The following is a 26,187-nucleotide window of genomic DNA, read 5'->3' as shown; positions in this document are numbered from 1 at the left end:
GTCATCTCTTAGTTTCTGGCTCTTTGAAGTGACTCATTGTCCCCACCTGATGGTTTCTGTTCTGTTGCTGCCACCCACTCATCATCCCCTTTAACTTTAGTTAAAAACAGGTAGGAGCAGGCCTGAGCCCAGGGCTCAAGAGAGTCAGCCAAGGTCTAACAGAAAACTGAATCTGAGATAATCAGACAGCCTGGAACCCAGGTAGTTGAGGGGACAATTCTGGGTGGCCAACACTGCAAACTCGAGGATACCAGCACAGTAGCTCTGAGCCTTGTGGTAGCTTGACAGGAGGTGAGGAGATGTCTCAGAATAATTTAGGGAATGTATTCAACTAATATTCAACTTACCTAAAGGCATTTCAGAGTAGTGTGTGATTGCCTAGGACTTTATAATTTGTAGAGGGTTCTCCTTGATAATTGTCCTCATCCATTCTCTAGGATGATGTTTCCCACGCATCCAACTGCATCATCACTTTCAGTATCAGGCCCAGAGGAGGTAGGCACCGTGATGCTTCCACCCTCCTTCCATCCATCCACCAGGGTAGCAGAGGTCACCCCTCACCTCTGGCCCGACTGAGTGTTGGGCACAGCCTCCTCTCCCCAGGCCTCCATCAGCAGAGGGAGGCGTCACTGTCAGCAGTCCTGCAACCAGATTTCTCTCTGCCAGCCTCATCTAGAACTGAGAAACCCTTTCCCCCAAAGGGATGGATGAAAAGGGTCACAGAAGGCCAGGGGCCACCCCAGAGGGATGTGTGTCCCGCCCACCCTTTGAGAAACACCGACTCACAGCATATACTCTGTGGAGAATTATCTAATTATTCCATGGTCATTCCATCCGCCCACCCTCTCTGTCACTTCCAGACCAAAGACCTAAAAACCTTGAAGATAATGAGACTGCACAGCGGAAACCACAGTAGAAACCTATCACGTGAATTACCTTGGACCATGAAATATACTTTTCCCCGCTAGTTAGAGCCACACAGCTTTCCATGTGACACATCCTCTCCTGTTTATTAGTCTAGTCCCCAAATTCAGTAGGTTGTACACAGTTGGGCTCTCTTTACAAAGCACCTTAAATTGTGGTTACAATATCAAGCAGAGACATGGAACGCACTGCCCCAAAGTCAGGCGTAAGAAAGCTTCTGTACTGAGAGGCTTTACTCTGGGTGCTTGACTTCGGAGCACTGTATCTGTCTACATTTAAAACAGTTGATTGTTTTTAATGTGATGAAAGTATTCAAGTTAGAAAAGGTCACAGTGAAGAGTAAGTTCCCTTCTCATCCCTTCCCTTGGCTCCAGTCTCTTTCCCCAGAGGCAAAAAAAAAATTTTACCTCCTTTTTTTCGTTGTTTTTCTTGTCATCTTTATTCAGATATTTCATAGCAATCATATTACAAATTACAGTAAATGTTTAAAATTCCAGAATTCAAACATATTTACATCCAACGAACGTAAAACCCAGTCAGATGCAAAACATAAGTTTAACACAATCCTAAATTGAACTGTAAACCCAAAATAGACCAGAGTTGATGAAGACTACTTAATCTACAAAGTGGACATACATGGCTGAAACCAAAGAAGACTCCCTTTGTCTGAATAACCGAATGTACAAAATCCAATAGATCCATGTAAAAGCCCAAAGTCAAGCCTACCGCATGATTACAAATAATAATTATAATGACAATGGCACTCAGCTACAGGACCTGACACTGAAGATACCTACTGAATAGCACCATAGCTGAACCAACTGTGTTAAAAGCTGGAAGATAAGATGCTACCAGCTCACTCCTTGTTACCAGTGTCTTGTGAGTCTTTAATCATGGCTTCCCTTCCAAGTATACATCAATTGTGCTGTATACATGATATTCCTAATTTCTTTGAAATAGTGGTCAAATAATATTTTAAGAACTCTTCCTTTCATGTCATACTGCCTTGTTTTGGGTTTCCTCAAAAACAGAGCCTGAAGCAAGGACCCAGGAGCAAGCAGTCTGTTAGGGAGGTGACGGGAGAGCAGAAGTGAAGGAATAGAGACAGCAAGACATGGAAGGGAGAAAAATGAAGACAGGAAGAACACAATGGAATACTACTCAGCCATGAAAAAGAAGGATATTTTGCCATTGGAGCAGCATGGATGGATTTGGAGGGTATTGTGCTAAGTGAAATAAGTCTGACAGAGAAAGACAAATACTGTATGATCTCACTTATATATGGACTCTACAAAATATAACGAACTAGTGAATATAGCAAGAAAGAAGTAGACTCACAGATATAGAAACTAGTGGTAACCAAATTGTAACTAGTGGTTACCAGTGGGGAGAGGAAAGTGAGGAGGGGCAATATAGAAGTGCAGGATTAAGAGGTACAAATTATTAGGTGTAAAATAAGCTACAATGATATATGTATAATGGAATATATCCAATATTTTATAATAACTATAAATGGGGTATAACCTTTAAAAATTGTGACTCTCTATCTTGTATACCTATAACATAAAATATTGTACATCAGCTGTACTTCTATTTAAAAAATCTAAGGAACATCAGCAGTGAAAGCATACTCAAGAATTTTATTTTGGATATACTAAGTTTTAAATGATTTTGTATACATCCAATGAGGAAGTTAAGGAGGCACTTGGCAAAAAGAGTCAAATTATTCACAGTCAATAAAATGGAGCTGTTTAGTTTCTCCAGAAACAAGGCCCTCCCCTGACATAATAATGTCTGTTACCACCCAGGCTTTCTTTTGCCTGCTGACTGATGTCAGTTAACTAGAGACGGAGCATTATATAAGACTTTACTGAGAGCTATTGAGAAGATAAACAGCCAGCCTTTACTGTTAGTGGCAGTTGCTTTCCAGACACCAAAATCACCCCCTGAGGTCTTTTATTCATTGATGCCCCCAGATGATGCTTTCCACAAACTTCTTACTTATGTCTTCTTGGATGTTTTTCAATATGTTAGTCCAGAGAGTGGAAGCCATTACCACCCTCATTCATTTTTCATGCAGTATTGTAACTGGAATCGTGGATTCAGCAAGAGGAACTGGAAGCCATGTTAATAATGAATGCTAGGCACAGCTGGCAGGCACTCCTGTCGTCCTAACATCACTGAGAGCATCAGAGCAGAGGCATACCTGTGGCAACACACTGCCTCCCTTCTGCTGTGAGGTCGGTAACACAGAGGTGAACCTTTAGCCTTCTGCCTACGTTAGTGGTTCTCCAGCACCCGTGAGTCATTCAAGGGTGAATCTAACTCAATAGGTCTCCATCCCTCTGTCCCTCCCACCCTCCCTTCCAACAAATATCTCTTAAGCTCCTGTCCTGTATCAGACAAGGCCTTTGACCTTAGAATCTGCATATAGCAAGTTCTACAAATGCTCTTCATGTAAGTGGTTCACAGAACTGGGATGTAGGAGAACCGTCATTGATAACTGTGTTTGTCTCTGTAACATCCATTGTATCCAGCCCCCATCCCCACCACACAGATGCTACATTGTATTTAGGTATCTACCCTTCTCTGCTCAGCCATGGGCTTCAGAAGCTGGCCAAAGAGGCATACATGCTGTCAGCGGAAATAATCAAAAGCAATGTATAATAGGAATAGAAAAGAGTTTTATTTGAGCCAAATTTAGGATTATAGCCTGGGAGACATAGATTCCAGAAGTACTTGAATTGTGTTCCACCAGACTACTAAATGGGGGAGACTTATAAAGGCAAAACCCACAAAATTACATAAGAATTAGGATTGGAGCTGGCAGAAAGTAAGAGTGCTGGACATGACTGTATCTGGATGTAAAGGATAGCACTGGGGCAGCCACCTTGTGATGATGAGAGGGAGGCTAGCCCAGAAAGGAAGGCTGCCCACCAGGGTGACAGAGCAGCAAGATGAGAGAAACTTGTTCCTTGGTGATGCCTCTGAGCTACTGAATTATCCAACCCTGGAGCTGTCCCCCCACCCCCATCCTTAGACTTCCATGTTAAAAATAACCCATTTCCTTGTTGTTTAAGTGAGATGAGTTTGGAATTATTTTATACTTTCTGCTAAAAATATTGTAACCAGTACTGAATTTGTATATGCACTGTTGATACAGAATTTAAGCTTTCTGTAACTTATGATTAAATGATTGTAACATAATCTCAGGTGGGTTCCCCAGAAGCAAAGCCTGAGATAGGAGTTTGGGTGCACACATGATTTATTGAGGTTGGGCATTTAGGAGAAACCAGTAAAGGAGGGAGTAAAATAGGAAGGAAAAGGGGAAGAGAAGAATAAGGATGTTTAAGGCAAAGTTGACCCTTGACTGGTCCTGGGAGGTTCTGGATCTGCGTTGTCTAATGTAGTGGCCATTAGCCATATGTAGCTATTTAAATTTAAATTTAAAGTAAGTAAAAGGAACTACAATTTTTAATTCGGTTCTTTGGTTTCATGTCATGTGCTCAGTAGCCTTGTGTGGCTAAATGACTACCATATTGGACAGCCATTCATCACGGAAAATTTTACTGGACAGCACCTTGGAGTGTTAATCATAACACAGAATTGCCCTACCCTGATGCGTTAGCAATCCAGTCCTGGTCAGTCATGCTGCCACTGTGAGGAATGGTGCCACAACCTACAGGGAAGATCCAGGGAGGTGATTCTAAGGAGGTGGCTCTAATCAGTCAAGGGCAATACCCCAGGGTAGGGCCCAGGAGGAGCTCACAGGTAAAAATTATACACAGCATCCACAGCAGCTCCAAATTCACCATCAGGTAAAGGGATCCAGATGGAGTTGTACCAATAGTGACCACTACTGTGGTGTTAAGTGGGCATGAGCTGGGATGCAGTGCTTTTAGCATACTGATTAGGCAGCAGCCCTTCCCCACTGGTCCTCACTGGGAATTCAGAATCCCCTGGGTTTGTTCCTAGGGAACACCTTTGATCCCTATCCATGCCTAGGCTTCAGACATGTACCAACTGTAGAAACACATCTGATGAACGTGTCACTCCAGTGATTCTTAGATTTCAGGGGTACCGTGGAGGCCCAGACAGCAGCCTCTAAGGAAGAAAGGAACACAGCCCAGTGAGCAAGACTAAGAAAAAGTACCTGAATGTCGAAGGAGGGTGGTGACAGAATGCGGAACTGCTGGCAGAAATGTCTCATTCAGGCTCTGTGTCCTGCTAGAAAGAAAAGGGTATAAATTATTATTAAGTGCTCATTAGGAACTTTCCTATGTTTTATGTCTGTCTTCTCTTTGGTCACCTCTTCATATGACACCAGCTTTGTAATGCCATCTTCTATACAGAGAACGAAGATAATTTGGTCTTTCCTCTTGCCTGGTTGTTCAACATTTTAATTTTCTCTACATAAAAACCTTTTCTATTGAGGTATAGTTGATGCACAATTTTATATGTTTCAAGTGTATAACACAGTGATTCACATTTTTAAAAGTCTTTTCCATTTATAGTTATTATAAAATATTGACTATGTTTCCCTGTGTTGTACAATATATTTTTGTAGCTTATTTATATTATACATAGTCGTTTTGCCTCTTACTCCTCCACCCCTTTTAAAACATTAATTTAAAAAATTTTTAATTACAAAAAATTAATTTTTTTTAATGGAGGTACCAGGGATTGAACCCAAGACCTCATGTATGCTAAGCATTCACACTACCACCGAGCTATACCCACCACCCGAATCTATTTCTTTTTTGTTATATTCACTAGTTTGTTGTATTTTTTAGATTCCACATGTACGTGATATCATACAGTATTTGTCTTTGTCTGATTTATTTCACTCACTATAGTACTCTCCCAGTTGATCCACATTGTTGCAAATGACAAAATTTCATTCTTTTTGTGGCTGAGTAATATTCTACTGTATATACATATGTGTATGTATGTACATACACACACTACATCTTCTTTATCCATTCATCTACTGATGGACACTTAGGTTGCTTCCATATCTTGGCAATTGTAAATAACGCTGCTATGAACATTGGAGTGCATGTATCTTTTCAAATTAGTGTTTTCATTTTTTTCCCCAGTATATACCCAGGAGTGGAATTACTAGGTCATATGTTAGTTCTAATTCTGGTTTTTAGAGAAACCGCTTTTCTGTTTTCTACAATGGCTGCACCAATTTACATTCCCACCAACAGTGTTTGAGGGTTCCTTTGTCTCCATATCCTTGCCTACATTTGTTATTTGTATTCTTTTTGTTGATAGCCATTCTGACAGGTGTGAGGTGATGTTTCATGGTGGCTTTAATTTGTATTTCTCTGGTGATTAAGGATGTTGAGCATTTTTCTTGTGCCTATTGGCCCTCTGTATGTCTTCTTTGGAAAAATTCAGGTCTTCTACCCATTTTTTAATTGAATGTTTTTTTTGAAGGGGGGGATAAGTTGTATGAACTATTTTTATATGTTGGATATTAACCCCTTATTTGTCATATCACTTGCAAGTATTTTCTCCCACTCAGTAGGTTGTCTTTTTATTTAGTCCAAGGTTTCCTTTGCTGTGCAACCCACATTATTTTAAAATTAAATCTAAAGTAGAAACATTTCTTTTTGCTTCACAACTTGTTATGGAAACATGACATGTCTTTAACTTCCTCCTTCATACCTTGATCAGGGGTTACTTCTTGTCTGGGTAAAAGTCCTCAGATAACACAGCCCTGTGATCTCACTCTCCTTGGTCTCCCAGTAGCTGCTGCCAAAGTGGCTGGTCCAGCTCAGGCCAGGTTCTCACTGCCCTGTTACTGTGTTTATCCCCGGGGGCAGAGGGTGGGGTGGGTGGTGAGTGTTGGTGCAGGAGGAGGTGGTGTGAGCCTGAGTCATAGTTGCCTCTGAGCAAGAAGCCAAGGAGCTTCTCATTAAAATTCTTCTTCTTGGGGTCAAAAACAGAACTCAGAGGCTAAAGGACACTGGTGGAGTTCTATTCCTGTCCCCTCAGTGCACCCCTCCCGCCTTCCAACTGCTGGCATCAGCAGCTCACTCTGAGGGCTGTCCTCTGGCCACTGAAGTCCACTTTGTTCACCTGTGTGACAGGCTGCAGGGGTCCAGGAATGACTGCCCCTCCCCTCATTCCACCCCCTCTCCCTGCTAGCCTTCAACCAGCAATTAATGGAACTTAGTGTAAAAGTTCCGAAGCTCCTCATCCCTAGGGGGGAATATCCGAGCGTGAGACTACGCTGGCTCGCAAAGCTCCCCATCACGACCGAGCTCCAGTCATCTCCATGGTAATGGGCTTGATGTCCAAGTCCTGTTTATTTGATTGTCTTTCCCCTACTGTCTCACTTCCCTTCCTACCAGTGTTTCTTTAGCTTCCAAATGAACTGCTTTCATTTGAATCACTGTCTCAGCTTCTGCTTCTGGGGGAACCCAATGAAGATGATAAGTGAATGAAGTTGACCAGGAGCAGTTGTCACTGGGGATGAGGTGGTGTGGACATAAGGCTGGCAGCCTGCTGCCCAGCCCAAGCCTGAGGGTAGTCATCAGGGCACGGAGGCTGGGGTAGCCTGCCTTGCCTCCACCTCTGCTGAATGAGTAGCGTGATTCTGGAGTGAAGGTTATTAGCAAGTGTATGAATCGTATAACAAGTCACTTACTCCATATAGCTCTTTTTTTTAAAAATTGAGGTATAGTTGATTTACAAAGTTGTGTCAGTTTCAAGTGTACAGCAAAGTGATTCAGTTATACATTATGTGTATATATATATATATATATATATTCTTTTTCAGATCTTTTTTTCATTATAGGTTATTACAAGATATTGAATACAGTTCCCTGTGCTATACAGTAGGTCCTCATTGTTTACTTATTTTATATATAGTAGTGTGTATGTGTTCATCCCCAATTCCTGATTTATCCCTGCCCCCGTATCACTCTTACCACTTATAAAGCTGAAAAACTGTGTTCTCCATCTGTCTCACCCCTGTGTTGCTCTCTTAGTTGGCTAAGAACTTGAAAGGAGAGGAAGAGGTTATTAATCGAGCCTCCTGAAACTGTTACAGTAAATAAGGCAAAATGGTGAGCAAAATCCAGGGAGCTGGTCAGAGTGTGGTTAGGTGCTGGCCACTGAGGGAGTGAGTAAATCTACAGTCCACAGAGGCAGAGGCAGAGGCAGAAGTGGGTACTAGGTGGCATACCAGAATAAGAGTTCAGAAACAGAGACAAGACAAAAGCCAAATAATGGGAACGCTTGGGAATGCTGGGGATGCGATACTGTTGATGGCAGTAGAGCTCAGTGATCAGAACTGGGTGCCTGCATCCAGACTGCAGGAACACCCTCCCTGTTGATGCGTGGCTTGTGGGCAGGAGCCAGTCAGCCGCCTCCTTTATCAGGCTATGATTGGGCCCCACGGGGGCAGGAGGCCGGGCTGCAGCTGGGGACAGAAGAGAAACAACAACCAAGGAAACAGGCTGGTACTGATGGATTCTGCAACCAAATAATTAGAAGACTAGCTCAGTTCTATCCTCCTTGCTCATAAAGGGGCAACACTGTGCTTTGTCAAGACACAAAGAGGAAAATGCCATCCTTTCGTCTCTTTTCTCAGATTTTGCAGATGTCAGCCTTAAAAGCCTTCCTGTCTGGCTGGTATTTTTTATCTTCTCTGTCAAGGTACATGAATCATAAGGGAACACCAGCTGCTGTAAATGACTTCAAATTTGTCCTGCTCCAGACAAGTTACCTACCAGGTATATAGGTCCACGCTCTGACAGTTACAAAAGGCCTGACTAAAACCAACTTAAGCAGAAAGAGAATTTATCAGTTCAGATAACTGGGAAGGATCATGGGCTAATTTAGAGGGTAGGAGGAAGAGCAAAGAATCCAGGGTCTCAAGGACCAGAGCCAGGGACTCACTGCCGATAGGACTCTCTGTCCATCCAGTTCTCAACACAGTTTGTCCCTGGTTTTCTTCGTACATTCATCTTACTCTCTCTGTAGGCAGGCCTTTGCAACACCCTTGCAACTCCTCCATCAGCCCCAGAGTCACACCCTCTCAGGCTTGACAACATCAGCAGAAAGAGATCTGTGTATTACTTCCCAGGAAGGAAGGACACTCATTAGCACTGCCTAGGTCTCATGCCCATTTCATGGCCCAGCCTATAATAGATTAATCAACGAATAGTCTTGAATGAATAAGACATGATGGCCCATGTGACAGTATAGTCCTCACTGGTGTAAATTAATAAATTTCAGTCTATATCTCTATCTTGAGATACTGGTGCATGCGCACTCACTTCTGAGAGATGTCTGCTCTGGGTGCATGGAGGAAACAGTCTCTGAGCCTGTAAATCTCTGAGAGCTTTGGCAAACCCAGCAAGGTAATTACATGCCACCCTGGAAGGTCTCCTGTATGGTCATCCAGCATCTCTGCTTCCTCAGATGACCACCTGTTGAGGGTCTATACTGTTGATGGAACAGATACCTTTCCCCATTTGCATTTCTACACTAACAACTTAACTATGAAATGTGTATTTTTTTTTTCAAAATTTTCTTCACAATATCATTATGAAATAACCATCAGATAAGATCTTATGGTCTCTGTTTCATAGGTAGGAAAGCCCAGATAAATATTAAGTAAGTCAGTGTTTCCCAAGGCATGTTTTACAGAACATGAGCCCTCTAAGTGATCCGTAAAAAAGGATTCTGTAGTCAATCCTGTGAAAAGGGATTCTGTAGTCAGAAAAGTCAATTCTGTAGTTGGTCAACCTCTGATTGATTCACAATACTTGTCAGTGTATTAAAAGTTCTAAAGAGACTGAAGTTAAGAAACTTACACAAACAGAAATCCATTTAAATTTGACTCTGGCTAGTCCCAGAGGCAGAGGGCGGCCAAGAAGATGGTTGGGAATGGAAAAGAAGTTGATGGGTGGTCAGAGGCTGGAAGGAAGGGTGTGGCAGGATCTGATCTGTCAAAACACTTGAAGCAAAAGGCAGATCTGCCAGCTCCACAGGCATACTGCCTCTTCTATCTTCTTTATCTCTTTCTGGATCAACATTTTTTCCCTCCTGGATCTTTCCAATCAGTACTTACACAAACTCAAGAGGCTCTTTGCTTTTAATGTGTTCAGAGGACTAGCATCATGGACATCACTTAGGAGCCTGCCAGAAATGCAGACTCTCAGTCTCCACCCTGGCCGGCTAAATTATCTGTGGTTTAACATGATCCCCAGATGATCTGTATGCACAGTAATGCTTGAGAAGGCCTGCTTTAAACCAGGACCTGGTTTCTCTTGTAAAAATGAAAATCAGATCTTATCTAATCTCCCCTGAAAAACCGTGTTCTTCCAGATTCTTTCCTTCCCTCCCTCCCTCCCTCCTGCAACTGCTAACATTTCCCAAAACTAGTTTTCCAAGAACACTCTTTGGTAAACACTGGGCAGAGTCATTGGTCCCACCTTGGTGACAGCACCTGACTTCCTGTCTCTGTGAATTTTGCACTAGGTGAAGTGGCCTAATCAGAGTGCTGAGTCCACCTGTAGAGGCTTCTGAGCTCTTAATTGTTACAGAAGTGACGTTTTCAGAGCATGCCAGTCATTTTCCAGTTTGTTCTCCAGTTCCATGCTCCACTCTTGGTATGGCAAGGGGCTGACCCTACAGCTATGTTTCCCAGGCTCCCTTGCCAGTCGAGTGCTGCCAGTGGGAAACGCTGGCAGCAAATCACAGATGGGAGGAGGGGGAGTGTCTCCACCGAGGTGGCACCACCGTAGTGGTTCCAGTCCTGCTCCTGCACTTGGTTAACACTGCCTCCTGCCCTTGTTCTTCCAGCCTTAGGGATGGTAGCCGCTCCCTGCTCTTACTAATCTCTAGGTTGCAGCTCTTGTTTGGCTTTTTGGCTTTTCCAATACCTATATAACTAGTTCCCCGTACCTGGTATGGGTTATGTTTTCCTGAGTGGACTTTAACTGATACACGGAGGTATCGGAAAATGGGATTGGGGGAGGAAGAACGTTTGAGAAATAGGCAAATTCTATTTGACTTGGTAGTCAAGGCCCATCAGGGAAAGTGATGGAGACCAGGAGGCAGTGGTAGCCCATAGGTGTTAAGAGCTCTTACCAACCATCATTCTAACAGTGCTTTCCTTTGTAAGTACCATCCTCCACCCTAGGGATTGTGGGGAAGTTTTAGGAATAGAGAAAAGGGCAGATTCTAGAGGCCCATCCATCTCCCTGAGCATGAGTGATTCTCTCTGGTGCTTGTCAGTTAAGTCACAAATAGGTCAGTGTTATTGTGCAGTTGCTGGGGTGGAGGTCAGAGGAGTTGTCCCACAACAGAAGCCTCTTCATCTGGGAACAGGTTGCGGACAACTTCTTTGGGCCACATCCATAACCTCCCTGGGTTAAGCCAGCTGCTGAATTGTCACGGTTGGTGGTTGGACCTATTGTCGAATGTCAATATTTTCACAGTCATCTCACACTGCTGAGCTCCACTCACTCTGGCATCTGTCCCTTGGCCCTGCGAGGACAGGCAATTCTTTTCATACATAATAGGAAAAGATAGAGAGACACTGTCTTTCTCTCAAAGAGTGTTCAAGTAAGCGAGCCGTCACGCTCTGAATAATGCCCTTTCAAATAGAGGAAGAACAGAATTCTAGATTCACACCCTTCTGGGACATTTAGGGAGGGCAGTTTACTGAGTGTGTTTTTGCAAGATGTTTCTGTGATGAAACCTCAAAGTCTGAAAGAAGTACTATATATTTATTCAGAATATTGTGTGAGCGTTCGTATATATACATAAAAACCCATCACCCTTCAAATATCCAATGCTTAGGACGGGAGACGAGAATTACCCTGTGCCTGGAAGTGTAGACAAACAATGCTGAGGCTGAGAGGGCAAAGCAGACGGGAACTCCACACAAGCACGCCCATCAAACAAGGTGTCTCTCAGCTTCTCTGGAGGTTGAATCTGGAACTACTGGTCCCTTGGCGTGCCCCTGGGGAGCTACTGAACCTGGGGAGGGGTCTGAGGTGAGGGCACTCTCCAGGAAGTAATGCTTCTCTGCCTTTCATGAGCTCAAGTTGCAGCTTGGCCTGGAGATGGGATGGGTGGAGCTTTTGACTGAGAGACTAGAGGCCCCAGGTTTCTGCTCAGAGTGACAAGAGGGTGATTCAACACTCTCCTGGTCGCCATGGCAACCGTAGAGGGGAGCTGGTGGGTAATGACCCCTGGTAGAAGGTGGACACACGCTCTTCCTCCTCCAAAAGGCAAAAAGGTGCAGCCACAAGCATCTCAGATCGTCACATATGTTTTCCATCTGTCCTTTTGCCCCCCGGGGTTGAAAAGTCAAGCCTGATTTTTAAAAATAATGCCTCATTCACTTTAATTTTCTTCATCTATTCCTAGAGGAACCTAGTGCCTGGAACCCCTGGTTAAGATAAACATCCTTAGCTTTTGTGTTATAAACAAATTTCTATGGTTAAGAAAATATCAATAAAAAACCTTTTTTTTTAGCTCTAATTTTCTTTAATTACAAGTACAATCTTTTAAAAATTATCAATGACAGGAAAAGACTTACAGTTTAGAATTTCCTCCCTTCCCCCTAAGGAGACAGTGGGCAGTGCCTAGTAATCAGAGGATCTTTTTTTTTTTTTTTTTTTTTTTTTTTGCTAAGTGCAAGATCAACTTTCTGTAACAGTCACCTCTCCTGTGCAGGACAGAGTTAAGTGATAGATGTGGGAACAAAAGTTTGGAGAAGTGGGGCACAGGAGGCTCACTGCAGGAAAGGAGAGATGGGGCTGGTCAGAGGCCTTGGAGCTGGTGGAGGAGGCTGAGTCAAACTACACTGACCTCTGCCTGGGGAGATTAGGACATTGACCCGCAGGCAGCGGGTAGGATGGTTTGGGGAGAAAATGTATGTTTAATAAGATTTTTTGGAAATACCATGCACTAGATAATGTAAACCATGACCTTTGTTCCCCCTAGAAGATCTTGGTTCTAGAAATTCTAGATTCTGGAGTAATGTATCCATGTTTCATTATTGCATAGAGGAGTCTGTTTTCCTTTGGAGAGTCAGTTAAAGTAGTGTCCTGAGATGGAGGCAGTAAGGGGACAACGACACGCCTACCTTTGGGGCTGAGCCACATCTTTGCTTCTGTGAGTGTTATATACACATTTTAAATATTCAAAGCATAAAGAAACATACAAAGTGAAAAGAGAAATTTGCCCTCACCCTGTTTTGATTAATTACACTATTCAGGGTTAACTTATCCACAACTAATAGTTTGAGGTGTATCCTTCAATATTTTTCCTATGCATTTATGGACATGTGCACAATTGATTACTTATCTGGTTCATAAAGAATTTGAGGAGGGAGGGTATAGCTCAGTGGTAGAGTGTGTGTTTAGCATGCACGCAGTCCTAGGTTCAATCCCCAATACTTCCATTAAAAAAAAATTAATTTAAAAAAATTTTTAAAAAATCATGTCCCTCCGCCCTCCACACACAAAAGACTTTGAGGTTGAAAACAATTTCTCTTTAAAATTTTTTTTAACATTTTTTATTGATTTATAATCATTTTACAATGTTGTGTCAAATTCCAGTGTTCAGCACAATTTTTCAGTTATTCATGGACATATACACACTCATTGTCACATTTTTTTTCTCTGTGAGTTATCATAACATTTTGTGTATATTTCCTTGTGCTATACAGTGTAGTCTATTCTACAATTTTGAAATCCCAGTCTATCCCTTCCCACCCTCCACCCCCCTGGTAACCACAAGTCTGTATTCTCTGTCTGTGAGTCTATTTCTGTCCTTTATTTACACTTTGTTTTTGTTTGTTTGTTTGTTTTTGTTTTTGTTTTTTAGATTCCACATATGAGCGATCTCATATGGTATTTTTCTTTCTCTTTCTGGCTTACTTCACTTGGAATGACATTCTCCAGGAGCATCCATGTTGCTGCAAATGGCATTATGTTGTCGGTTTTTATGGCTGAGTAGTATTCCATTGTATAAATATACCACCTCTTCTTTATCCAGTCATCTGTTGATGGACATTTAGGCTGTTTCCATGTTTTGGCTATTGTAAATAGTGCTGCTATGAACATTGGGGTGCAGGTGTCATCCTGAAGTAGATTTCCTTCTGGATACAAGCCCAGGAGTGGGATTCCTGGGTCATATGGTAAGTCTATTCCTAGTCTTTTGAGGAATCGCCACACTGTTTTCCATAGTGGCTGCACCAAACTGCATTCCCACCAGCAGTGTAGGAGGGTTCCCCTTTCTCCACAGCCTCTCCAGCATTTGTCATTTGTGGATTTTTGAATGATGGCCATTCTGACTGGTGTGAGGTGATACCTCATTGTAGTTTTGATTTGCATTTCTCTGATAATTAGTGATATTGAGCATTTTTTCGTGTGCTTTTTGATCATTTGTATGTCTTCCTTGGAGAATTGCTTGTTTAGGTCTTCTGCCCATTTTTGGATTGGGTTGTTTACTTTTTTCTTATTGAGTCGTATGAGCTGCTTATATATTCTGGAGATCAAGCCTTTGTCGGTTTCACTTGCAAAAATTTTCTCCCATTCCGTAGGTTTTCTTCTTGTTTTACTTCTGGTTTCCTTTGCTGTGCAGAAGCTTGTAAGTTTCATTAGGTCCAAAAATATGGAACGCTTCACGAATTTGCGTGTCATCCTTGTGCAGGGGCCATGCTATTCTTCTCTGTATCGTTCCAATTTTAGTATATGTGCTGCCGAAGCGAGCACTCTCTTTAAAATTTTGAAGAGCAGGGAGGGTAATAGCTCAGTGGTAGTGTGAATGCTTAGCACGCATGAGGTCCTGGGTTCAATCCCCAGTACCTCCGTTAAAAATAATTTTTTGAAGATATTGCTCTATTGCCTATTTCTTTTTTTTTACATGTTAAAAATTAATTTTTGAATAGTTAGTACATACTTGGGGTATGAATTTGAAAGATTGAAAAAGGATATAAAAGTTGATCCCCTCACCACTGATACTTCCAGCTGCCTAGTCTCCTTCATTGGTGGCAACTACTGTCACTGGTTTCTTACATCTTTCCAGATATATTCTGTAATATCTGTGTGTTTACGAACACACACGCACACGCACACACACACACACATGTTGAACCATATGAAATTACCATTTTTGGACTTAAAAATCAGCAATTTCATGCAACTTAACCTAACATATATGAATATAATTTTTAATCACACTAATGTAGCATGCTGTATACACTGTAGTGCACTTTGGTTTCTGACTTAACATCTTGAGATCTTCCCACATCTGTATGCCTAGAGCCATCTCATTCTGTTTCAATTTTGTCCCTATTTATTTGTTTTCATGGCAAACTATTATTATTTTAAAATTTACATACAGTAAAACTGAATCTTACTTTTGGTACATAGTTCTGTGTGTTTTAACACATGTATAGATCTGTGCACCCACCACCACGATCAGGAAATGGAAATCACCACTAATGATAAAGAAGGAATCCTTCTGGAAGACACTCCAGGTTCTCCCCTCAAACCTCCCTCCCCATTGCTGTGCCTTACCTACACCCCAAAACAATATTTTCCTTGACTTCTAATACCGTAGATTAGTTTTGCCTGCATGAAATAATGTAGTATACATTCTTTTGTTTGCCTTCTTTCACTCAACATTATATAAGATTCATCCATGTTGTTATGTGATTACTATAGAGCAATAAATTGCACAATATTTCATTATTTTGTAGCATTTTTTGACATGCAGAGTAAAAAAGTCTTTAATATAGATTGATAAGCTGTTTTTTTTGCAAAGGTTTCTGGATTTTGTGTTAAACTTAGAAAAGGCCTTTAGCACTCCAGGGTTACAAAACAAACTCTCCCATGTTTTCTTCTAGTACTTCAATAATTTCATTTTTCAGGTGTGAGGAATGAATCCAACTGTTTTTTTCCCTCCTCAAGATACTAACTTATTATCCAAATACTCTTAATCCTCATGGGAAATTTTTAATGGATACAATGACGTATCTGCATTTTACAGGTGAAGAAACAGACATATACAGATGTTCAGTCGTTTCACCCCATCACAGAACTAATAAAAGGCAAAGCTGGGATATGCACACAGCCAGCTGAGTTTAATGCCTACATGCTTGTTCATTATACTACCCAGCCTTTCCACCCACACCATATCTTGAGTATGAGGCAAGAATCCAAATATTTGCAAGAGTGAATTTGTTTTCTTAGGAGTCTGATTATCACATAGTTACTCAGTAGGAGCAGGGAGTTTGACACTTCACCTCCATTCCATCAGCCCTTCTCTTTGTTACCAAGAGGCTTCATTCTTGGTATAAGATGTTCTTTCCCTCTCAGCCAAGTGTTGGGTTTTCCTTTCCAAGGACTCTTCTCATTAAATTGTTGAGTCATCAGCTGTATAAACATGTCCTAAGACATGTCATGGAAACAATTACAAAACTGTTAAAAATTAAATTGAACTAATTTTAAAAATTGAGCAGGGTGTGTCTCAGAGAAGAGAAGGAAATGTTAAACATATTACAGTTGGAGACCAGGATAAAGGGCAAGAAGCCTGAGGTCAGTTTCTAGTTCTGTCACTAGATCATACGACTCTGGGAAAGTCATTTTTTGGCTCTTGGCTGTGCAAGAGCAATAAGAATGTAGCCCCTCACTTTTCCTTAATTTACTTATTTCTGCCTACACTGGGAATTAAATTAAAAAGAAAGAAACCAGAAAAAAATTTCTTTAAAGGAAAGGCCCCCAGGATGAAAAGTAGGTTAAATTCCTGGGAGAGTCATAGTCTAAGTTTAGATACTGATATGTAGACCTTTCTTTCATAGGAGGTCTTCCAAAATTTTATAAATTTAATTTACAAAGCCATAGTGTTCTTTTGCAAAAGTGAATATGAAAAACATAATATATTTCAAAGTGTTCCCGTGAAATCCATTAAAACAATATAGTAATACAGGTATTCCAGCGCACTCCCGAGCTCTGTTACTTGCTACGGCCAAAGTGTACACACATATACATATATAATGTGTGTATATATATATATATATATATATATTCCTCCTCCCCCCACCCCTCCCTGCATACAAATGTTGGCAAATCTGGTATATGAAGAATAACACAGCTGTAGCACTTCCACATTTGACGATAAGCTGTAGCTCTCAGTGTGCAAAATAAAAAAATTTTTTCAACCAGGAAAAATATATACGTTGGTGAGGACACTTGGATATCAGTCAGTAAATTATTTTGGAGCAAAGTGTTTGAGAACATGGAGAAATCTATGTCAACAGGAGTCTATGCCTCCACAGTAAGGGATCCAGAGGCAGGTGTGGGTTTTAGAGCCATGAAAGCTCTGGGTTCATATGCTGCCTCCACCTGGTCAAAGCTGTGTTACTTTGGGTGAAATTCTTAACCTTTCTGAGCCTTGGGTTTTTCAATTTTGATTAAAAAATTTTCATATAGTGAAGATTAGCATTTGTGGTATGTAGTTTTCTGGGTTTTGACGAATGCACAAAGTTGTATATCTACCACTATAGTTATGATATGAACTGTTTCATTATCCCAAAGATCCCCTCATCCTGCCCCTGTGGAGTTAACACCACTGCCACCCCATGTCAGTCCTGCCCCCTCAACTCCTAGCAACCACTGGTCTGTTCTCCCTCCTTATTTTAGCTTTGCCTTTTCAGAATATCATGTAAATGGTATCTATTGGGCTGCACTCCACAGATCTGCAAGCCTTGTTCTTGCCCAGCCTCAGAAACAAAAAAAGAGCCCAGAGTCAGCAATAGAGACATCAGTGGTTTAACAGACGGGGCTCTTACATGTCTGAAGCAAGGTCCTGGCACAACACCCCACCACGTGGGCAGATGGCGGGAGGGACAGTAGTCTTTTGGGAGAGGGAGATTAGTGATGACATCAGTATTGTAATCAGGGGAAATTGACATCACCTTGGCTCATCGGTTACCAGGGAAACCAGCAGAGGAGAAAGCCCCACAACTCCTCTTTGATAAACTATCCACAGTGGAAATGTTCTAGCTGGGGCTGGCGGTGTAGGGTGGGCAGGGTATGTAGGCATTTACAGATTAGGCTCTGTGATTAGGAGAGAAGGTCAGTCATGTGAGTAAGTGTAGGTGAAGCAGGGACGTTGAGCAGGGGAGGTATAGAGAGCACGGAACGGCCACCTTGACTGGCCTGACCATATGGAATCATATGCATGTACGGTTTCTTTTGGGTCTGACTTCTTTTACTTAGCAAAACTCAAGGAAATCCATTCAGGTTTTTGAGGGTATCTATTCTTTGTTCTTTGTATTTCAGAGTAGTATTCTATGGTACGGAGGTACCACAGTTTGTTTATCCATTAATTGACTGAAGGACATCTTGGTTTTGATAGTTTGTGTCAGATATCTCCTTATAACATCTGTAGAATATGTGGTGATATCCTCTGTTTAATTCCTAATATTGATAATCAGTGTTTTTCTTTCTCTCCTTGAGTCTTATAAGGGGCTTGCCAATTTTACTAACCTTTTCTAAGAACCAAAGTTTAGCTTTATTGGTTTTTCTCTATTGTTTGTCTGTTTTCTGTTTCATTTATTTCATTACTTTATTATTTCATTCCTTCTACTTACTTTTGATTTTAATTTTTTCTTCTTTTTCAGACTTCTTAAGATGGAAACAGATTATTGATTTTCAACCTTTTTTTCTTTTCTAATATAAACACATAATAAAATAACCTTCCTTGTAAGCACTGCTTTAGCCGCACCTCACAAATTTTGATATGTCCTGTTTCCATTTTCATTCATTTAATATATTTTGTAATTTCTCTTGTGCTTTGTTCTTTGGCCCATTGACTATTTGGAAGTGTGCTGCATAATTTCCAAATATTTGGGGGTTTTCTAGCTATTTCTTTGTTATTGATTTCTAATTTAACTATTTTGTGGTCAGAGAACACACTATATGATATTAATCCTTTGAAATTAATTGAGACCTGTATTATGAATTAGCATATGGTCTATCTTGGTGAATGTTCCACGTGTATTCAAAAAAACATGTATTCTGCAGTTGTTGGGTCTTTAAAAAGAAAAATCAGTTAGACAAGGTTAGCTGACCCAACTTCTCTACATCCTCATCATTTTTTTGGTCTACTTGTTTTATCAAGGACTGAGAGAGGTGTGTTAAAATCTCTCTCTCTCTCTCTCTCTCTCTCTATATATATATATATATATTACATTTACCCTTTTGTTTCTGTCAGTTTTTGCTTCATGATTTTGAAGCTCTATTATTAGGTAGATACACATTTAGGATTGTTGTATCTTCTTGATGAATTGATCCTTTTATTATTCTTAATGTCCTTTATCTTGGTAATACTCCTGGTCTTGAAGTCTACTTTATTTGATATTGATAGAGTTGTGCCAGTGTTCCTAGGATTCCTGTTGGCATGCTATAGTGGATTCCCTAGAGTGCGGTTCAGATGTGCTTTCAAGACTGAGGCATTTATCCCCCAGCTACTGGTAGTGTGGCTGCAGGTGGCTCACGCCTGTCTGTATTGTCTTCGGCTAAAGGTAGCCGCCTTGTACAAAGTTATCGTCTCCTCCTCCTCACTCTCCACCTGAGTTCCAACAAATCTGTAAGCGAATCTCAGAGTCTGTTACCAGGGAGACTTGATTTGTGACACATAGTATATCCTTTTCCGTGTTTTTACTATTAACTTACCTGTGTCTTTACATTTAAATTGTACCTGTTATAAACACCATACAGTTGGATCTAGCTTTTCTATTCATTATGACCATTTCTGCCTTTTCACTGAAGTATTTAATAAATTTACATTTAATGCGGTTTTGGGTTTAAGTCCACCATCTTGCTCCTTGTTTTTCATTTGTCACACTTGTTCTTTGTTCCTTACTCTCTCCATTGCTGCTCTCTTTTTGATGACTTGGGTACTGGTAGCATTGTATTTTATATCTTCTATGGGCCTCTAAGCTGTATCTTTTGTTTTATTGTTCCATTTTCTTAGTGGTTGTTCTAGGTGTTCAATATGCATCCTTAACTTATCATACTCTAACTTGAATTAATATTATACCACTTCACACAAAATGTAAGAACCTTACAACAGTAAACTTCATTTACCTGCTTTTTGTCTTTTGTGCCATCACTGTCATAGATTTTACTTCGTTGAATGTTAAAAACTCCACAATATAGGGTCATTTGGTTTTTTTTAAACAGTTGATTTGATTTTAAGGAAATTAAGAAAAGAGGGGGAAAAAAGTCTTTCATACTTACCTACATATTTACCATGTGGGGAGCTCTTCTTTCCCTCTCGTATATCCACCTGTTATCATTTCTTCTCTTGAGTACTTCTTGTAGTACAAGTTTGCTGGTAAGAAATTTCATCAGCTTTTTTTTTTAATGTCTTTATTTTGCTTTCATAATTGATGGATACTTTCCCTGGCATTTTTTGCTTGTCTCAACACTTTAAAGATGTTGCTCTATGCCATCATTATTTTTATTGTTCTATATGTAGCATGTCTTCTTTCTCTGGCTGCTTTTTAAGGTCTTCTGGCTGCTGGGAAGAGTAAATGGGCGTAATTCCCATTCTCAAGAGAGATTCTGAGGAAGACAAGTATGGAGCGCCGAAGTCTACCATGGAATCTACTGCTGGAATCTCAGTCCCCTTCCCACGTGGTGTTATTCCAGCCTGAATAACTCAGAGGAGGATAAATGTAAAGTTAAGAATTACCAAGTCCCCAAGACTTCCTGGATGGAGAAAGAGGACGGGCCAACCCCTGTGGGTAAAGGTGGAGTTTTCCTAAAAGTCAGTGGAAATTGGTACTGTAGAAGTTGGAAGAGAATGCCCCTACAGAGGGGTGCCCATGGACAGAGACAATGGGACAAGATTATGGTCTGGGAATGGATAATTTTAAGCTATATCCTATGAAGGATATAACTTTCAAGGAGTTTTTTTTTTTTTCCTTGAACTATGGGAAAAGTATTTAGCATACAGTTTTTTTAATATTTAATATTTTTTCTTTAATATGCTATAATTCCTTTAGTTTTCTTTCCAGCCTGCTAATAAAGTTTGATGAATCTGCATATCTGGAGCAGAGCTTCTTAGCTTTTATACATCTATCTACTATCATTTCTTTTCTTGAGCACTTCTTGTGATACAAGTTTGCTGGTAAGAAATTTTCTCAGCTTTCCTTTTTCTGAAAATGTCTTTATTTTGCTTTCATTATGGATAGATACTGTCCCTGGCATTTTGTTTGTTTTGTTTTGTTTTTATCCAGCATTTTAAATATACTAGAATGAAGGAAAAGAGAGCTGGGGCCATAAAGATATGTGATACCTCCCCCAATTCAACTCGTTTTCCTCCTCTCTTGGAGGATTCTCATCCTGCAAAATCCCTCAGAGGAACAGCATCAAGGTACCTGGGGAGACTGCAGTCATGATTTCCAGACTGAGACCAATAACAAATGAAGAGGTTTCACACAGTGGAGTGGAGATTTAGTAACGTAGAGAGACATTGGGAAGGATACAAGGAAAATCAAGGAACACTCCATTTCCCTAAATTTACTTAAGAGTGCGTTGTCCCTTAGGGGAAAAGGAAAAGCTAGTATCTGTGTTAACATCAACTTTATAATACAATCTGAAAGGACTGTAATAATGTGTATACTTGTGATTAAATATTAACTTTAGCTTATAATTAAAGAAATGGAAATCAAAAGTAAAATACCATTCATCATCTTTTTGATTGTCAAAAATTTTTTTTAAAATATGGAAATGGGCATTTCTATACTGTTGGAGAAACATAAATTGGCATACATTTTGGAGACCAAGTTGGCATTAACCATACATACTGGATAGATCCTTCAGTTACACATCTAGAAATCCATTATTTTCCACAGAAACATACACACAAATACACAAACATATTTATGGAGTTGTTCACTTTCATGTTTTTTAATAGCAAAAAACTGGAGAGAAGCGAAATAGCCATTAATACATGGACATCAATTCGTCAACCTTAAATTCATTCATAGTATAAAGTTCTATGCAGTATTCAATTCAATTAAAGAGCTAGAAATACATGTATTGATTAGAAATGCTATTCATGGTGTATTAATTGAGAAAAGCAAGATGTAGAATGTGTATGATTCATTTGTTATAAAATGACACAATTAAAACTACAGATAAGGGGGGAGGGTATAGCTCAGTGATAGAGTGCAGACCTAGCATGCATGAGGTCCTGGGTTCAATCCCCAGTACCTCCTTTAAAAATTTTTTTTAAAAACCCTACAAATATATTTATATACAGATAATTAAGTTCACACATCTCTATGTTTTCATAAATATGGAAACAGGATGGAAAAAATACTAAATTATTAATAGGGATTATTTGGGGGAATAAGATTATACTTTTGTTACTGAGAATATGTATATTACTTTTCTAATAAAAGATAAAAATACAGTGTGATACATACACAGACAGCATATAAGGTTGAGGTTGTATGGCGGACAGCATGATTAACCCCACTGCTGTGTGTGTGGGTAGGGCTCTTGGGAGTGATGTTAGAGAATGCGGGAGAATGATGATGATGCATAAGCAGCATTATCAAGGGTAGATAAGAAAGGTGTAAAAGGGAGAAATGTACAAGGAGGACAGTGAGTATACTGTACTCATTAAGATGTTCACAACTATTATGTATCACTTGTGGACTAAAAAAGAAAGGCAAGGTATAAATAAGCCAGATACGCAAGGGATCCATGGGTTAACGTGACATTTCTAGAGCTCAAAGTGTGAAGGGTAGAGAGGGAATAAGGATAAGAGAGGGAGAAGGGTAAGAAGGAAAGCAGGAGCCAGGCTGCTGAGGGCTTCCTGTGCTGCCTGGGAATTTGAACTGTATCCTACAGATCAAAGAGGCCACTGATGGGGTTTTAGCAGAAGGGTAACGTCAGCTGTGCAGAAGATGGATCGGAGAGAAATCTGGAAACTGGGAGATCACGTAAGTGGCGATACAGAATGAAGACGGAAACTAACTAGTGGCAGGGTGAATGGGAAACAGGGTAGATTTGAGAAACATTTCATAGTAAAAGACACAGGAATTGATGATTCTCTGGATATGGGTGAAGAATGAGAGAGGGATGTTTTGTTGGACTCCCACACTTTGAGCTTGGGTAACTGGGCAGATGAGGATGACACCAGCCGAGGCAGAAAATACGACGGTAAAACAAGCTTGTGAAGAGGAGATGATGCAACAGGGTGAGAGGAAACACAGAAGAGGCAAATCTGAGGGTGACAGAGGGGCTGCAGTAGTGGACGATTTCAGTTGGGGACACATTGAATTTGAGGTGCCTATGGACTAGTAAGAGAAGTTGTCCAGTACACAGTTGGATCTTTGAAGACTACGTCATTGATAGAAACTGGCTGAGTTGTATGACAGGCGTGGTTCTTCGGTTGAGAGCCTAGTGGAGATGCTATAATCTGGAGCACAGGGGAGAGGTCTAGGCTAGTGCCAATCCATGCATAGGCACTTTTAAATCACTGCCTAAAAATGGCTCTTAGAATAAAATATAGCCCAAAGGCCAGATTGTGACCTCTGAGTCTCAACTCTCTGACCTTTATTTTCCTCCCCCTGTAACATTTTAATATTTCATAGGCATACTGTTATGCTTAAGTAAGATGATGTACATAGAGTCTAACTCATAATAAATGACACTTAAAAATTTTAAGAGTTTCTTTTCTTACTCATAACACTCTCCCTCTTTATGTTGAGACCACATTTTTGGGCAGTGATTTAAAGGTGCCTCTGCATGGGTTGGCACTATCTAGTTTGTTACTTGCCCTCATTCTCTATTGTCTTATACCATACTTGCCTCATTCATAACCTCATTCATAACAGGCATCTGACTTTGTACTGTGTGGTTTACCTTAGTGCCAAAGGTCCCACTGGTGCAAAATGGCTGATTATATTTGAACCAAAATCTGGGTGACTCCTAGAGGTTGTGCTCCTAACTTTATACTATTCACCTCTGGATGACAAGTACCAGAATTCTTCAGGAAGGTTAAAGTATGTTTTAGGGTGATGCAAAGGGCTTTTTCTGACCACAAATAAGGCATCTGTGATCAGAAAATAGGAAATCAGCGTTAAAGATTTTAGCTGTGGGGGGAGGGTATAGCTCAAGCAGTAGAGTGCATGCTTAGCATGCCCGAGGTCCTAGGTTCAATCCCCAATACTCCCTCTAAACATAAGTAAATAAATAAACCTAATTACCTTTCTCCCCAATAAAAATAAATTTTAAAAATCTTAAAAAAAAAAGATTTCAGCTGTAATTGGTTCTTTTGGCTAGAAATCTTTTCTGATATACTATCTTCTTATCTAAGCCTTGGAAAGGAACTAGATAATATATACTACGGTTTTCCAAAGCAGAGTCCTTAGTGATTATGTTATTCTGAAAATTTCCTGAAACATGGAGGTGGGGATGGTATCTGCCATTAGAGGAGATGAAAGAATGACAATTAGATTTGGTCTATAATTATGAAGATGGCTTCTTTGTGTTGAAAAAGATAGGTATTAGTTCCACTGGAGAATTATTCATGAGGTCTCTGATCATTATGACTGGAGGCAAGCCAATTTCAGATGTCCTTGCACTCTGCAGGGAGGTGTGCTGGTTCTTGAGCAGCTGGTTGGGAGATGAATTTAAATTACTAACAAGGGGCAGGCAGAGTAGGGTTGGTCTCTCTGGGTTGGTGCAGGACTCTGAGAAGTAGTCCAAGGCTAGAGCCTTCACAAGGTGATCTGCATCCAGGAGCAGCTGAAAATTTAACTGTAACTTGTAGGTTTAATTAAGAACAGAAAATGAAAGAATGTTAATTTGCAGAGGCCTGAAGCCGAATGGGGCTGCAAGGAGGCTTAATGTTTCAACAAACTGTGGTTAAATGCAATAGTTTCAACCCTGTCCCTTTTTGCTTGTGTCCTAGCAAAGCTGTCCCCTCCTTCACATAATCACCCCTCTTCTGGTCTTTTTGTTTAAGTGATATCTCAGATCTCTTCTTATTCATTTAGTATGGCCTGCTTTGATGGGACCTACATATGTGTATACATGTACCCACAAATACATACATATACATGCACGCACATATACATGTGTATGAATATAACATTGGCAACCTTTGATTTATAGCTATGAATGTTGGGGTGAGGCTGCATATTGGGTATCTGGAGTCTGGGAGTAGCTGAAAGCCTTTACACTCTTGAGAGAGAAAAACTCGAGGGGAAAAAAAAAAGAAACGAAACTCTCTTAGGAATTACATAGATGTTCACTGTGAGATAAAGCGAGGACTTAGCCCAGTTGCCAATGCAGTATTTAGACCAGGCTCTACTCCGGGGCTAATACATTAAGGGATCAGGCTATGGAATCTTAGAGAGCACCCTGCTCCTGTAATTCCTAAAATGTGAAGATCAGCTTTTACTGAGTCAGGTTCTCATCCCTGAGGCATGTGAAGCAATGTGATATAGCACGCAGAAGCAGGTTGCTGAGATGGATTTGAGGGTTCACAGATGGCCAAAGTTCAGGGTGTTGGATGAAATAGGCACATAAACATTAAACTCTGGATGACTGCAAGTGCTAGGGCTAAATTTGGACTCTTCAGGAATCTGTGTCTTCCATCAGAATTCTCTTAACATTCCCAAGGACCTGGCACTTAGAGTCATTAAGATTTTTTAATGAATATGTTAAAATATATGGTTTCGGTGGAAAAAAAAACAAAGGCGGATGCCCAGGTGCCTGAGATCTTACACTATTCACCTGAAACTTTTTTGGGCCCTGGGAGCCTCGCGTCAGGCACTTCCTGATCCCTGGAAGAGTCCAGCGAAGGGAAGAGGGCCCTTCTGGGAAGCAGTAGGAGTACGAGGCACTGAAAACGGCGTATCTTAAGCACAAACTGAACAGTACACTATCCTTCAGAGCCCTCGACAGGTTCCCTGGCTCCTTTCTCTTCCCACGCCGGACGCGTACACACTCATCCTTCGCGGTGGCACTGTCAATAGAAGCCGATCCCTCCCCGCCTGACTTCGCAGCGCCCAAGCCCGGGGAGTGTGTCAGCGCAGCGATCAGAACTCCGCTGGTGCCGCTCTTGAGGGCAACTCTGCACGCAATGAGTTTACGCAGCGCAGAGTCCGGCATCTTCCCTTCCCCTCCCACGTTCGGGAGCGACCCCAGAGTGCGCATGTGCTGGCCGACACGTGGCTTGTCC

At 40.9% G+C, this 26,187-nt stretch overlaps 1 long non-coding RNA gene and 1 other non-coding gene across 2 annotated transcripts in view; one reads left to right on the top strand and one right to left on the bottom strand.

Moving 5' to 3' along the window:
* Positions 1–22,021, top strand: part of LOC141573798 (uncharacterized) — a 47,778-nt gene extending 25,757 nt beyond the window's left edge. The window contains exon 3 of the long non-coding RNA XR_012500103.1: positions 20,488–22,021. This is a non-coding gene — a long non-coding RNA (uncharacterized LOC141573798). The remainder of the gene's footprint in view (positions 1–20,487) is intronic.
* LOC123614308 (U6 spliceosomal RNA) lies at positions 14,575–14,681 on the bottom strand. The gene has a single exon (XR_006721671.1). It is a non-coding gene; the product is annotated as a U6 spliceosomal RNA (small nuclear RNA).
* Positions 22,022–26,187: the final 4,166 nt, after the last annotated feature.

The sequence above is a fragment of the Camelus bactrianus genome, chromosome 17 (genome assembly GCF_048773025.1).
Source record: "Camelus bactrianus isolate YW-2024 breed Bactrian camel chromosome 17, ASM4877302v1, whole genome shotgun sequence".
Classification (NCBI taxonomy): domain Eukaryota; kingdom Metazoa; phylum Chordata; class Mammalia; order Artiodactyla; family Camelidae; genus Camelus; species Camelus bactrianus.
Note: the sequence above shows the minus strand (reverse complement) of the source record. Positions and strands in the feature narration are given on the sequence as shown.